At 36.5% G+C, this 14,090-nt stretch overlaps 1 long non-coding RNA gene across 5 annotated transcripts in view; it reads left to right on the top strand.

Annotated features, from left to right (window-relative positions):
* Positions 1 to 5,264: 5,264 nt before the first annotated feature.
* Positions 5,265 to 14,090, top strand: part of LOC147356952 (uncharacterized) — a 785,341-nt gene continuing 776,515 nt past the window's right edge. For all 5 annotated transcript variants that reach the window (XR_015143672.1, XR_015143673.1, XR_015143675.1 and 2 more), the window contains exon 1: positions 5,265 to 5,755. This is a non-coding gene — a long non-coding RNA (uncharacterized LOC147356952). The remainder of the gene's footprint in view (positions 5,756 to 14,090) is intronic.

Raw genomic sequence — 14,090 nt, 5'->3', positions numbered from 1 at the left:
ATCTGAAAAGACCCTGATTCTGGGAAAGATTGAAAGTGGGAGGCATAAACCATTTTCAAGTTTCTGTTCTGTAAGAATGCCTGTGTATCTGTTTTTGTCTTCCTTATTTCCCTGTGAATGCTTCAATAAATCTCCATCACTAAAAAACAAAAACAAAAACAAAAAAAGCAAACGCAAACAAACAAAAAAGAAAGTGGGAGAAGAAGGGGGCGACAGAGGATGAGAAGGTTCGATGGCATCACCGACTTAATGGACATGAGTTTGAGTAAACTCCAGGAGTTGGTGATGGACAGGGAGGCCTCTCATGCTGCAGTCCATGGGGTCACAAAGAGTTGGACACAACTGAGCTACTGAACTCAATGGAAGGAAGAAAAAAAAAAATGGCAGTTTTACTAGTGACAATCTCTGTAAACCTGTTATATACACACATAGACATAGGTAATATTTGTATAAATATAAATGAGAATTCAATGGGAAACATACACATATATACTTTAGTTTTATAATAACTGAATGATTATTTTTAGATGACAAATAAACAACCGTATTTTGTTTTGTGGGATTGTCACTAGTATTAATAGGTCACCCAGTGAAAGCTGGGATAATGAGACATGTCAACACAGCAGCAGCAGACACGGAATTAGTGCCGGCATGAAAAGTCAGGGGTTGAAATTAAGGCTTTTCAATAATAAATTTATTTTTTCTCACAAAACCTATATGCCCAGTGAAGTTAAAAGCCTTGTAAAATGCCTGTGTATTGTCTACTTAAGGAAAAATAATGATTCAGTTCACCAAGGGATGTGTTATACTATTCCTAATCATTATTATATTTATTTTGATCATTACAATCTTGAAATTGTTTCATCAACAAACATTAAAGTAGAATAAAAGGTGTGTATAATGCTGATAAAATTATTTTAAAAATCAAATATATACATTGAGTACCTTTCTGGGTTAATTTATTTTTCTCTTCTTTTGACTACTACTAATAATGATTTTGATCAAAGAAATGCTCAGAATATCTTTGAGTAAAATATGTTTTTTATGAAGATGCAAGCAATTACAAATATTCTTATCTCTGAAAAATATCAAAGATTCTTATTTTTGAGGCACTAATGTGCTTCTATTGACTAAATCAGGATTTTCCAATTCTTTTGGCATGTCAGCATCTTCCATGGCAATATATAATCTACCAATCTTCTAAAGATATTAAAAATAATTTAATTATTTTAGGTATATTATAAATACATTATTCTGAACATAAAACATTTTCATTTTAGATTACTGTTTTATTAAGTTATATATAATTTATTCAATTGCTTGAAATCCATAAATTGTTAGTCATATAAACCAAAGTTTGATTTTTTTCCTTTAATAACATTGGTAAGTGATAATTCAGTGTTTAAGAAAATCATAATTTGCTGCTAAATTAATTTTTTATTGAAATTCTCTTTTTAAATTTTTTCAAATTTATTTTAATTGGAGGCTAATTACTTTACAATATTGTATTGGTTTTGCCATACAGCAACAAGAATCCACCACGGGTGTACACGTGTTCCCCATCCTGAACCCCCCTCCCACCTCCCTCCCTGTACCGTCCCTCTGGGTCATCCCAGTGCACCAGCCCCAAGCATCCTGTATCCTGCATCGAGCCTGGACTGACGATTTGTTTCACATATAATATTATACATGTTTCAGTGCCATTCTCCCAAATCATCCCACCCTCTCCCTCTCTGTTCTATACACCTGTGTCTCCTTTGCTCTCTTGCATACAGGGTTATTGTTACTGTCTTTCTAGATTCCATATACATGTGTTAGTATACTGTATTGGTGTTTTTCTTTCTGGCTTACTTCACTCTGTATAATAGGCTCCAGTTTCATCCACTTCATTAGAATTGATTCAAATGTATTCTTTTTAATGGCTGAGTAATAAATTCTCTGTCATCATTGACCCTGAGACCAAAGGGATATTGACAGGGAGAAGGAAATTTTATTATGCTTGTTTGAGGAGGTCATCGAGAAGACAAGACTGCAGGTTGACCCTTGATCTGTGCAGAGCAGTCTGAGGCTCCTCAACCTCCCTTGTCCTTGAAATGTGCCTTCTGCCCACCATTCCCGCACCAGGAGCTGTTCCCAGGACACAGCCTTCAGAGAGCAACATGGAGTTGAGACCATCTGGACGGTTGATGTGACTGAACTCAGTTAAAGCGGATTTTAAGATTCTGGTGGGCAGATGGCAGAGACCTAATCCTGTCACAGACACAAATGTAAGTTCCCTGTTTATTAAACCTGCCACCTACCAATCTACAATGGTTGTGTTTTCTTCAGTCCTCTTGCCTTCTATGTAAGGGGCCCAGTTTCAGATGTAACCCCAGAAATTCCTTCAGCTGTGAACCAATGATGTTTAAAACATCAAAGACTGATTTCATTCTCTAATATTCATAATTGCATTTTCATTTGAAAATCAAATGTTTAATGTTAATATTCTGTATTCTGAGTTCCAGTTTATCGTCACATTTAATATAATATTTAAAAGGCCAAATTGGCTTTAATCATCACTGTATCTTTTAGGTTTCCCAGGTGGCTCAGTGGTAAAGAATCTGTCTGCCAAAGCAGGAGACATGAGTTCGATCCCTAGGTGGGGAAGATCCTCTGGAAAAGGAAATGGCAACCCACTCCAGTATTCTTGCCTGGGAATTCCTGGGTCAGAGGAACCTGGTGGGCTATAGTCCATGTGGTTGCAAGAAGAAACTGATATGATTTAGCAACTAAATAACATTTATTCTTTTAAACATTTGCTTATAGTATTAAAAAGCATTGAAGTTTTTTTTTTTTTTTTTTAATCAAAGTTTCAAGAGATGAAAAACTATCTCAAAATTATCTGGAGCAAAATATGCAGAATTACTGTCATTTTACTTTTCTCAATGTATTATTATAATATTTCCTATGTTCCTAAATTTTATCAATTATAATAATGAACAAGAATTTTTAAAGATTTTTTCAAGATCTTCATTTAAATTCATCTTACAATCAGAAAAACAAAACAATCATAACCATACCCCATGAATCACTGCACGCCAGGCCTCCCTGTGCATCACCAACTCCCGGAGTTCACTCAGACTCACGTCCATCGAGTCGGTGATGCCATCCAGCCATCTCATCCTCTGTTGTCTCCTTCTCCTCCTGCCCCCAATCCCTCCCAGCATCAGGTCTTTTCCAATGAGTCAACTCTTCACATGAGGTGGCCAAAGTTTTGGAGTTTCAGCTTTAGCATCAGTCCTTCCAATGAACATCCAGGACTGATCTCCTTTAGAATGGACTGGTTGGATCTCCCTGCAGTCCAAGGAACTCTCAAGAGTCTTCTCCAACACCACAGTTCAAAAGCATCAATTCTTCGGCACTCAGCTTTCTTCACAGTCCAACTCTCACATCCATACATGACCACTGGAAAAACCATAGCCTTGACTAGACGACCTTTGTTGGCAAAGTAATATCTCTGCTTTTCAATATGCTGTCTAGTTTGGTCATAACTTCTACATTTTCAAAATCAAGCATACTTAGGTAGTCAATATTTGGAAAAGAAATAGAACATATTAGAAATAAACATATTTCTCATACTCCCTTCTATTTATAGTTTTTCTAATGTTACACCAACTTTGCTTTCCTATGATAAATGCATTTTAGTTACAGTGGGGGTTTTGTTATTTGTTTTTGTATATGCTGCTGGATTCAGTATCCTTATTTCCTGATTAAAATTGTTGCATCTTGTGTACATGAGTGAGATTCATTTTGATATTTCTTTTTCTCATACTTTTTAGTTCAGTTCCAGGGCTAATATTTTTCTAATCTCGTAAATTGAGTTAGGGAAAAGATTTATTCTTCTGTCCTCTGAAAGTGTTTCATATTAGAATCTTATGTTTTCGGATTTTATTCTGATTTGCTAGTGAAACATCTGGCATAGGCATTTTCATTTTCCCCCTATTGTATTGTGGATAATTTGAAAATTAAAGTGTTAGTCCCTCAGTCGGGTCTGACTCTGTGACCCCATGGACTGTAGCCTGCCAGGCTTCTCTGTCTGTGGAATTCTCCAGGCAAGAATACTGGAGTGGGTTGCCATGCCCTCCTTCGGGGGATCTTTAATATAAAACATTCAAAAATTACCAGTCTTTGAAATAGAGCTGGTCCTTTCCCACCATATCTTCTGCCTATATTTTGTCCGTAAAAATATTTTTGTTGTTATTTAGTTGCTAAGTAATTAAAAGACACTTGCTCCCTGAAAGAAAAGCTATGGCAAACCTAGACAGTATATTAGAAAGCAGAGACATTACTTTGTTGACAAAGGTCCAGCTAGTCAAAGCTATGGTTTTTCCAGTAGTCAGGTATGGATGTGAGAGTTGGACGATGAATAAGGCTGAGCACTGACAAATGGATGCTTTTGAACTGACGTGTTAGAGAAGACACTTGAGAGTCCCTTGGACTGCAAGAAGATCCAACCAGTCAATCCTAAAGGAAATCAGACATGACTATTCATTGGAAAGACTGATGCTGAAGCTGAAACTCCAATACTTTGGCCACCTGATGCGAAGAGCAGACTCATTAGAAAAGATCTAGGTGATGGGAAAAATTGAAGGCAGGAGGAGAAGGGGATGACAGAGGATGAGGTGGTTGGATGGCATCATCAATTTAATGGACATAAGTTTGAGAAAGCTCTGGGAGATGGTGAAGGACAGGAAAGCCTGGCTGTGCTGCACTCCATGGGGTCACAAAGAGTTAGGCACAACTGAGTGACTGAACAACAACAACAAATCACTCCGGTGTGTCTGATTGTTTGCAATCCCATGGACTGTATCCCGCCAGGCTCCTCTGTCCATGGGATTTCCCAGGCAAGAATACTGGAATGGGTTGCCATTTTCTTCTCCAGGGGATCTTCCCCACCAAGGATTTGAACCCGAATCTCCTGCACTGGCAGGCAGATTCTTTACTGCTGAACCACCTGGGTGGCCCAAAAAGAAACTTTAGTCAAATAATAAATTTAATCAGAGAAGTGAGAAAATATGAAAAAAAAGAAATATAGTCAAGCAAGACAAAATAATAATATTTTAGCCATTAAATACAGTCAAGGATCTTTAATTCCTCCTCAAAGGCAATAAGGAAATATTAGGCATATCCTTTGAGCTGTTTTGCAGAGACTAAAACCCACACCAGGTGTAAGAATTTAACTGTATGTTGTTTATAAGCATGGAGACCCCATGCCAGTTGGAACCAAAAGATTGGTGATGTTGATTCTCCATTACCTTACCACCAGCCAATCAGAAAAATGTCCACCAGCTGATCACATATCCCACAACCGCTCTTCCCTCACCCAGTCTTTAAAAATTTTTCCCTGAAAGACTGCAGGAATTAGGGTCTTTTAAGACCCAGGCTTGCTTGTTGGATGAACCTCAATAAACCCTGCACTTTCCTTTACTACAACCCTCTTTCAGTAGAGAGGCTTTACTGAGCACGCAAGCCTGAGGCAAGTTTGGTCCAGTAAGACCTTCAGGTGAGAACAGTTGACTTGCCAGGGTTTGGAACCATTAGTTTGGATCAGAATCGCCTGAAGGCTTTGTTAAGTCACAGAGTAACGGGCCTCTCGCAGAGCCTCTGATTTGAAATAATTAATTTAGGGGCGGAGCATTTGCTCCTGTAACAAGTTCGGAATGAGGATGGTGCTGCGGCTGCAAGAACCACGCTTCCAGAAAGCGGAACAAGAGAGGTTAGTGCTTATAAAATATTCTATATTATCCAGCTTCAGCTATCAGCAATCCAGAACCAATCTTGCTTTTTATGTTTCCCTGCTCCATCCTCCTCACCAAGTTATTTTGAAATGAATATCAGATATTGTTGTTGTACTGGTAAATACATCGGTAATTACCTCAACAGTATAAGAACATTATTTTCTTCACTGTTTTGTGTTAATATGTAGAGATGCAACTGATTCTTTTGTTTCATCTTGTATTGTGTGACCTTGGAGTTTGCTTGCTTGTTCTGGGAGGATTTTGATTTTTCTTTTGGTGATAACTTGGGTTGGTCTTCATAGATTATCACAGACACCTGTAAAGAGAGATTTATTTTTTTCCTTTACTTTTTTTGTGCCTCATATGTCTTTTTCTTGCAAAGTGAAGTAGCTGGAACTTCCAGTAGTGAGTAGAATGAGGGTGGGGAGAGAGCGTCCTTGCCTTGTGTCCATTTTTAGAGGAAAAGCATTGCGGCTTTTGCCATTCAGCAGGATGTTGGTTTTAGCGGTTTTTCTTTTCTTTTCTTTTCTTTTTTTTTCTGTTTTGTAGATTTTCTTTATCACGTTGAGGTAATTCCTCCCTAATTTCCTGAGAGTTTTTATTGTTAGTGTTGAATTTTCTCAAGTGCTTTTCTTTAGGATGTTTGAATTGTGGATTAATTCAATTTTCAAGTGTTAAATCAACCTAGCACAGTGTTTTTTTTTTTTTTTTTTTTAAGCTGGAGGAGCGGTGTTGTTTGGTATTTTGTACTGCCTTTGATGTCAAGATAATACTGGTCCCTTTAAATGCATTGGGATAACTGAAAAGTATCCTTCAAATTTGGCAGTGGCATAGTAATTTTTCACTGGAAAGCAATGTAAATGATTTGAACAAAGCTTTCACTGAGCTTTGAAATTAGCATGAGGTTGAATATTGTCAATGTCAATGTTATGAAAACTGTTTTTGATGCCTAAGCTGGAACTGAGATTTTAGTAACTATAAGTGAGTTTATATTGAAGAAGCCAGTAAAGATGGAGATAGTGGAGTAGCCTGTATTAAAGACAAGCACTTGGGAGTGCTAAGTGCTAAGATCTTGATCTGTAAGTAGAAAGAGGTTTGTGTTTTTTAATTGGTATGCCGGATTGGCTCATGTGGGCCCACTGTTAATATTTCAGGAAGTTTGCAAGACAGTTCATTTCACGTCGGTAGCTTATTTTTCATAGTAGTAGTTCTTACATTATGAAAATTGGAAAATAGTACAAATCAGGATTTGAGCTTCCCATTACTGCAAATCCCATTTTAAGTACTTCCCAACATATTTCTGATTAGAAGACTTGGCTCTTGGAAACATTATGAAACTATATAAAACATTTGGCATGAAGTTTACAGTGGTAATTGTCTCAATATGATTGTAAAAAAGTCTCTAAACTTTCACCTTTAAAAGTAACAAACTGATGTTCATGTACCAAACATATGCCAGGGTAAGTACTGGGAGGGTTGGGAAACATCTAGATGTTACTAGAATTGATACATGTGGGTTAAGATTTAATTTCTTGTGAAAGAATCATAAGGAAGTACAGCTATATGTATATTTTTAAGTGCAATTGAAAGTGAAAAGTGTATACTTTGAAAACTTAAATGACACAAAAATTGTCTTTATGATTGATGCCAATACTGCAAGTCAAGAGTGTAGATAATACTGTTTAACACAAGATAAAGAAAAACAAATGATGTTTCTAAATTAAAATGGTTTATATACTGTTGTAGTTGTATATAGTTGTACTAATAAATTGTCAGTAGATTTTCATTTTGTTTATGTTCTTCAGTGTTCACATATTCAAACTGATGCAAAGACTTAAAAAAATACTTAGATTTGTAAAATAAACTACACATTATTTTCCGGTTTCCTTTATAATTAGGAATGCATGCTGTTTTGTATAAAAAGGATCATGAATACACTGTATTTTTAAACCTGATAATTTTTTGGCAAAATGGAAATATAAATCTTTCCCAGTTCAAGCATGAATTTAGATTCTCAGACTTCCTGTAAATATTAACATGGTGATAGATTGATAGTTAATATAAATGTCATTGAAACATCAGTTTTGTTTGTAACAATTTGGAACCTTGGTTATTTGATAGAATATTTGGGAGAAGCAAAATGTGAAAGATAGAGAGCTGCATCTCTGTACCTTCTAATTCCAGAGAAACCAAAATAAATAAATGTTTTATTTTTACTAAGCATGTCACTATATTTAAGTGGTGGTAGAAATTGCATGTAGCATTCACTAGATATTGGTTTAACAAGACATTTTCTGCAGACTGTATTTATCAAAAAGCATTTAAAGTAAAATTCCATTTTGGGGTTGGCTTGATTCAATCTATATTGATAATATCAAATCTATGGAACAATATAATGAACTCATCTAGCCAGTAGTTAGAATGTTTTCTAAATGAATGCGTCAATTTCTTTTTTGTCAATGCGGTGACCTGAGTTGAATTTGACATCATTCTGTATGTTTTCTTCTAAATAACGTAAACTACCGTTTAAAAGAGACTGAGATATAATCAATCAGATCTAAAAAGCTATTTCTTCATCCTTCAGCTCTTACCCTCCAGGCAGTATGCAAATATTCAGCTGGCAGAATGTGGATATTCTATCACTAACAATATTTTTAGTATTTCAGCCACTCTGGAGATGATTAAAAATTAAACTTCAGCTGGAATTATTTTTCAGCTAATGCTTATATAAGAAGAAAACAACAATATGCCACAGGGTGAGCATATTTAGTAATGTAAAGTAGAATTAAGGGTAATATATTAATTAGTTTTCTGATATAGTTGGCAGTTTATGTGAATCAACAGAATTCCTCATTCATCTGCATGAATGTTGTGATGCTCCATACTTCCTAGTAGGATAGGAAGGATGCTACGGCCAAATCAGATTTTGCATATGTGTTAATGAACTGATCCAAACCTGTAGAACTTTTCCTTCTCTCCTTACTGCTGTCAGTAAATCCTAGATATCTGTCTCCTTATTCTAATATCTCTACCTTGATCAAACTAGTTCTTTAGAGGCACATATATTCCTAAGGACAATCCTTCCTCAACCCAAGTGACAAAAAGCAGTGTTAAGAAAAATCTCCTTCATCAAAATACTTAGGAACTTTAAATACTGAAGAACTCATAATATTTAAGAATCTAAAATCTACAGGTTAAAACTGGTATTCATGGTATCAAATCCCATAAATCCACCCCAAAACTTTTAACAAGTGTTTATCAAATACCACCAAAAAGGCCCTACAGCCATCCCCAACATCCACATCTGTCCGTCTCTCAACTGTGCAGCTGCTTTGAACTTGCTACCTGACCATCCATTTAACATCTTGCTGGTTTAAGATGTGTATTCCTAGAGAAGAGAATTTGTATTATTTCCTTTTGGCCCCAACACAGAATCCAGTTTCTGTGTCTTTGTATCTTTTCTTATTCTAATTTAGTTTTCTACTTCTTTATTCAAACTGAATGTTTGAATTTAAGTGACATTTTAGCCCTCCTATCATCTTTCCTCCTGATGGCTTCAGTGCATAGACCAGCAGAGAGCTGGTGCAGTGTATGCCATCCTCAAACATGTACTTTGTTCGTAAAAATCTAATTTTACTAATTACAAAAAAGGTGATTAAAGAAAATATGAAAAAAAATACAAAAGGAATAAAAACAAACTTCTCTTAAAATCATATACAACTTCCTGAAATATATTTCATTTATTCAAAGGGAATTGCTGGATTAAAGGTAGTTTAGAGTGTTTGGACACGACTGAGAGACTTCACTTTCACTTTTCACATTCCTGCGTTGGAGAAGGAAATGGCAACCCACTCCAGTGTTCTTGCCTGGAGAATCCCAGGAACGGGGGAGCCTGGTGGGCTGCCGTCTATGGGGTTGCACAGAGTTGCCCACGACTGAAACTACTTAGCAGCAGCAGCAGCAGAGTGTGCAAACTATACTGTGAACTTAAACTCCAGGAAGCATATTCAGTTTCGAATTCCCATTCTTAATGTATGAAAATGTGTACTACTATTTTTTCGTATCACTAATTGCATGATATAAAGCCGTATGTACTATCTTTTTCATTTTTGTACATTATGGAGTGTATCTATGGTAGGTTAACTATGGTCCCCAGTACCTGTGAATATTACTTTACATGTTTAATAGACCTTGTAGTGATTACAGTAAGAATCTTGTGATGAAAAAAATTGTCTGGATTTCTCTGTTGACTCTACACAAAATCACAAGGGCTCTTATAAAGAGGTGGGCAAGAGGGTCACAGACACAGAAAGCAGTATGATTGCTTCTCACAGGAAGCAGAGAGACAATGGAGATGTAAGGATAAAAGCAGAGATGAGAAAAAAAAAAAAAAAAACTACTAATCTAGCTTTAAAGATGGAGGAAGGGTATACAAATTAAGGTCTAAAGCTAGGCCTGTTGCACACATAAAAATTTGAATGGAATGTTTTAAATCTTCAAACTTAATCCTAGAGTAAATGTTTGGTATATGCTGTGATAAATAGACCCAATTTGATTTTTTTATGTGAAAAGCCGTATAGACCACGAAGCTAATTGTTTCTGCATTATTTCTGGAGTATTTGATTTTTACCAGGTATGTGTAAAGACCTCCAAGATCACAGATGTGCTCTGCACATTTTCTTGGCTTTCAGTTCTGTGTCACTGGTGTCCATTTATCCCTGTAACATCTTCTAAACTGTTTTTAAAAAGAGGACTTTATATAACAGCATTGATATCTGGTAGGGTAAATGTATTGCCTTGGCTCTTGTTTTCGGCCCATCCACTTAAAAAGTAGCATTAGAATTAGGTTGTCAGTTTACACTTGCACACTCACACATTCACACACTGGAAATAAATCGAATAAATGGAATAATTGGGAGAGACTTGAAAATTTTTACCTTGAATTCTGTCTTGAACCTGGAATATCTCTTAATTTTTGTTAACTTTTCTTCAATTAAACAGAAAATGTCTTGTTTTATGTTTCTGCCATAGGTTTATTTTATTATATATTTGTTAGCTACAAATACATTTTTATCTTTTGGAAAAAAATTACTAAATTACTGCAACAAGTATCTAGAAATACAATTTATTATTCAGTTCAATTCAGTCGCTCAGTCGTGTCCGACTCTTCGTGACCTCATGAACTGCAGCACGCCAGGCCTCTCTGTCCATCACCAACTCCTGGAGTCCACCCAAACCCATGTCCATTGAGTCAGTGATGCCATCCATCCATCTCATCCTCTGTTATCCCCTTCTCCTCCTGCCCTCAATCCCTCCCAGTGTCAGAGTCTTTTCAAATGAGTCAGCTCTTCACATCAGGTGGCCAAAGTATTGGAGTTTCAGCTTCAGCATCAGTCCCTCCAATGAATACCCAGGACTGATTTCCTTTAGGATGGACTGGTTGGATCTCCTTGCAGTCCAAGGGACTCTCAAGAGTCTTCTCCAACACCACAGTTCAAAAGCATCAATTTTTCAGTGCTCAGCTTTCTTCACAGTCCAACTCTCACATCCATACATGACCACTGAAAAAACCATAGCCTTGACTAGACGAACCTTTGTTGACAAAGTAATGTCTCTGCTTTTTTAATATGCTGTCTAGGTTGGTCATAGCTTTCCTTCCAAGGAGCAAGCATCTTTTAATTTCATGGCTGCAGTCACCATCTGCAGTGATTTTGGAGCCCCCCAAAATAAAATCAGCCACTGTTTCCCCATCTATTTCCCATGAAGTGATGGAACCAGATGCCATGATCTTCATTTTCTGAATGTTGAGCTTTAAGCCAACTTTTTCACTCTCCTCTTTCACTTTTATCAGGAGGCTTTTTAGTTCCTCTTCACTTTCTGTCGTAAGGGTGGTGTCATCTGCATATCTGAGGTTATTGATATTTCTCCCGGCAGTCTTGCTTCCAGCTTGTGCTTCATCTAGCCCAGCATTTCTCATGATGTACTCTACATAGAAGTTAAATAAACAGGTGACAATAGACAGCCTTGACATACTCCTTTTCCTATTTGGAACCAGTCTGTTGTTCCATGTCCAGTTTTAACTGTTGGTTCCTGACCTGCATACAGGTTTCTCACGAGGCAGGTCAGGTGGTCTGGTATTCCCATCCCTTTCAGAATTTTGCAGTTTATTGTTATCCACACAGTCAAAGGCTTTAGCATAGTCAATAAAGCAGAAATAGTTTATAATTAATTATACATAATCAAGAACTTTGGTAATCCTTATTAATTTTATTAAGTTTTGCTTATATACTTTAGACTTTTAGCAGTAACTCTAAAGTATTTACATGAATAATAGTAATTTCATTTTTACCTTTATGTTTGTAAATAGTCTATTCTGTTTTGGGGGGAGAAGTTCTTATTTCTCTGGCAAGTTTTTCCATAATAACAATTGGCATTTGGGGCTTGAGATTGATTGCAATCAGAATGCTTCCAATCTTCTGCATCTAGAACAATATTTAGAATGAATTTATGTAGACATGCTTTTCATTATAAGCAGTGTTTTCTTTCCCCTTGTTGTGATAGTGTTTTTTTAATGCATATATGATGAATTTAAATTTTTCCCCATGCAACTAAGATAATTGGTATTTCCCTGTAAGATGGTACCTGATAAATTTTGATTTTCTGATGTTGAATAATTCTTGAACTCTTTGAATAAAATGTATATACAGATGGACTCAGTTTACTAATATTTTGAGTTTTTCTTGTCTAATATGTGAGATCAGACCCTGTTTTTTTCTTTCTATGATTATTGTCTGTGGTTAGAGTTCAGGATATATTCACTTCATAAAACGATTTGCCGTATATTCCCCTTTCCTAATAATTTTTGATATTTTGGAATTATTTCTCCAAATATTTTGTAGATGATTAAAATTACCTAGGTTTTCTTTCTTGCATGTGTGGAGAAAGTGTAAGATATTGAAGCAAATGGGTAGTCTTTGGTTTTGATACTTTGCTCTTTTCAGTTTTTTGTTGTTGTTGTGGTGGTGGTGAAATACACTTTACATAATACTATCATCATAACCATTTTTTAAGTATACAGTTCAGTTCTATTAAACAAATTCATATTGTACAGCCATCACCTCTGTCCATCAGTGAGTGACTTTTAATTATACAGTGCTGCTAAGTCGCTTCAGTCATGTCCGACTCTATGAGATCCTATAGACAGCAGCCCACCAGGCTCCCCCATCCCTGGGATTCTCCAGGTAAGAACACTGGAGTGGGTTGCCATTTCCTTCTCCAATGCATGAAAGTCAAAAGTGAAAGTGAAGTCGCTCAGTCATGTCGGACTCTTAACGACCCCATGGACTGCAGCCCACCAGGCTCCTCCATCCATGCGATTTTCCAGGCAAGAGTACTGGAGTGGGGTGCCATTGCCTTCTCCAATTATACAGTGCTGCTGCTGCTGCTGCTAAGTTGCTTCAGTCGTGTCCGACTCTGTGCGGCCCCATAGACAGCAGCCCACCAGGCTCCTCTGTCCATGGGATTTTCCAGGCAAGAGTACTGGAGTGGGTTGCCATTGCCTTCTCCGAATTATACAGTGCAGTGTTCTCTAAATCAGATCCAGCTTATTTTGTTGTAAAGTTACTTATGTTGTTCTTGATTTTTTGTTTGTTTTGTTTTGCATTATGCATCTATCTTTTAAAGAGGGATATATTAATCTGTCCCATGTGACATGTTTTCCTCCGTCTCTTTCCTGGTTCTGTATGTTATTTGCTGTGTGTGTGTGTATGTTATTAGGTGAGTGCGTATAGAATGCCTACAGCTTTCTAGTAAATTACTTTACAGTATGTACTGGCTCTCTTTACTGTCAGTAAAGCTTTTTCTTTTTTCCTTTGCTCTGCAGTCTTCAAGGGTAAATGCATTCTTATTCTCACTTTATATAACAAAACTCTAAATTCATTTTATTTTTCCATCTTATTCCCTTCCCTCAACTTTTCCCCCTTTCCCATCTGGTATTATATTTGTCTTTTAAGTGGAAACTTCTTATATTTGTTATTATGATGGATATCTTAGATGTCCACACAAATGATAATTTTGTCTTTTAAATTTCATTGATTATATCTTTGCTTTAAAAAACAGATTTTTCTTTTTTCATTGTTGTTGAAGTGTAGTTGCTTTCCCTGGAGAAGGGCTGGGCTACTCACTCCAGTATTCTTAGGCTTCCCTAGTGACTCATACAGTAAATAATATGCCTGCAATGTGGGAGATCTGAGTTTGATCCCTGGGTTGGGAAGATCTCCTGGAGAAGAAAATGCAACCCACTTCAGCATTCTT

This window comes from Bos grunniens, chromosome 16 (genome assembly GCF_055505025.1).
Source record: "Bos grunniens cultivar Pamir isolate PY7600 chromosome 16, Bosgru_T2T1.0, whole genome shotgun sequence".
In the NCBI taxonomy this organism is placed as follows: domain Eukaryota; kingdom Metazoa; phylum Chordata; class Mammalia; order Artiodactyla; family Bovidae; genus Bos; species Bos grunniens.
This window is presented reverse-complemented; position numbering and strand designations above follow the sequence as displayed.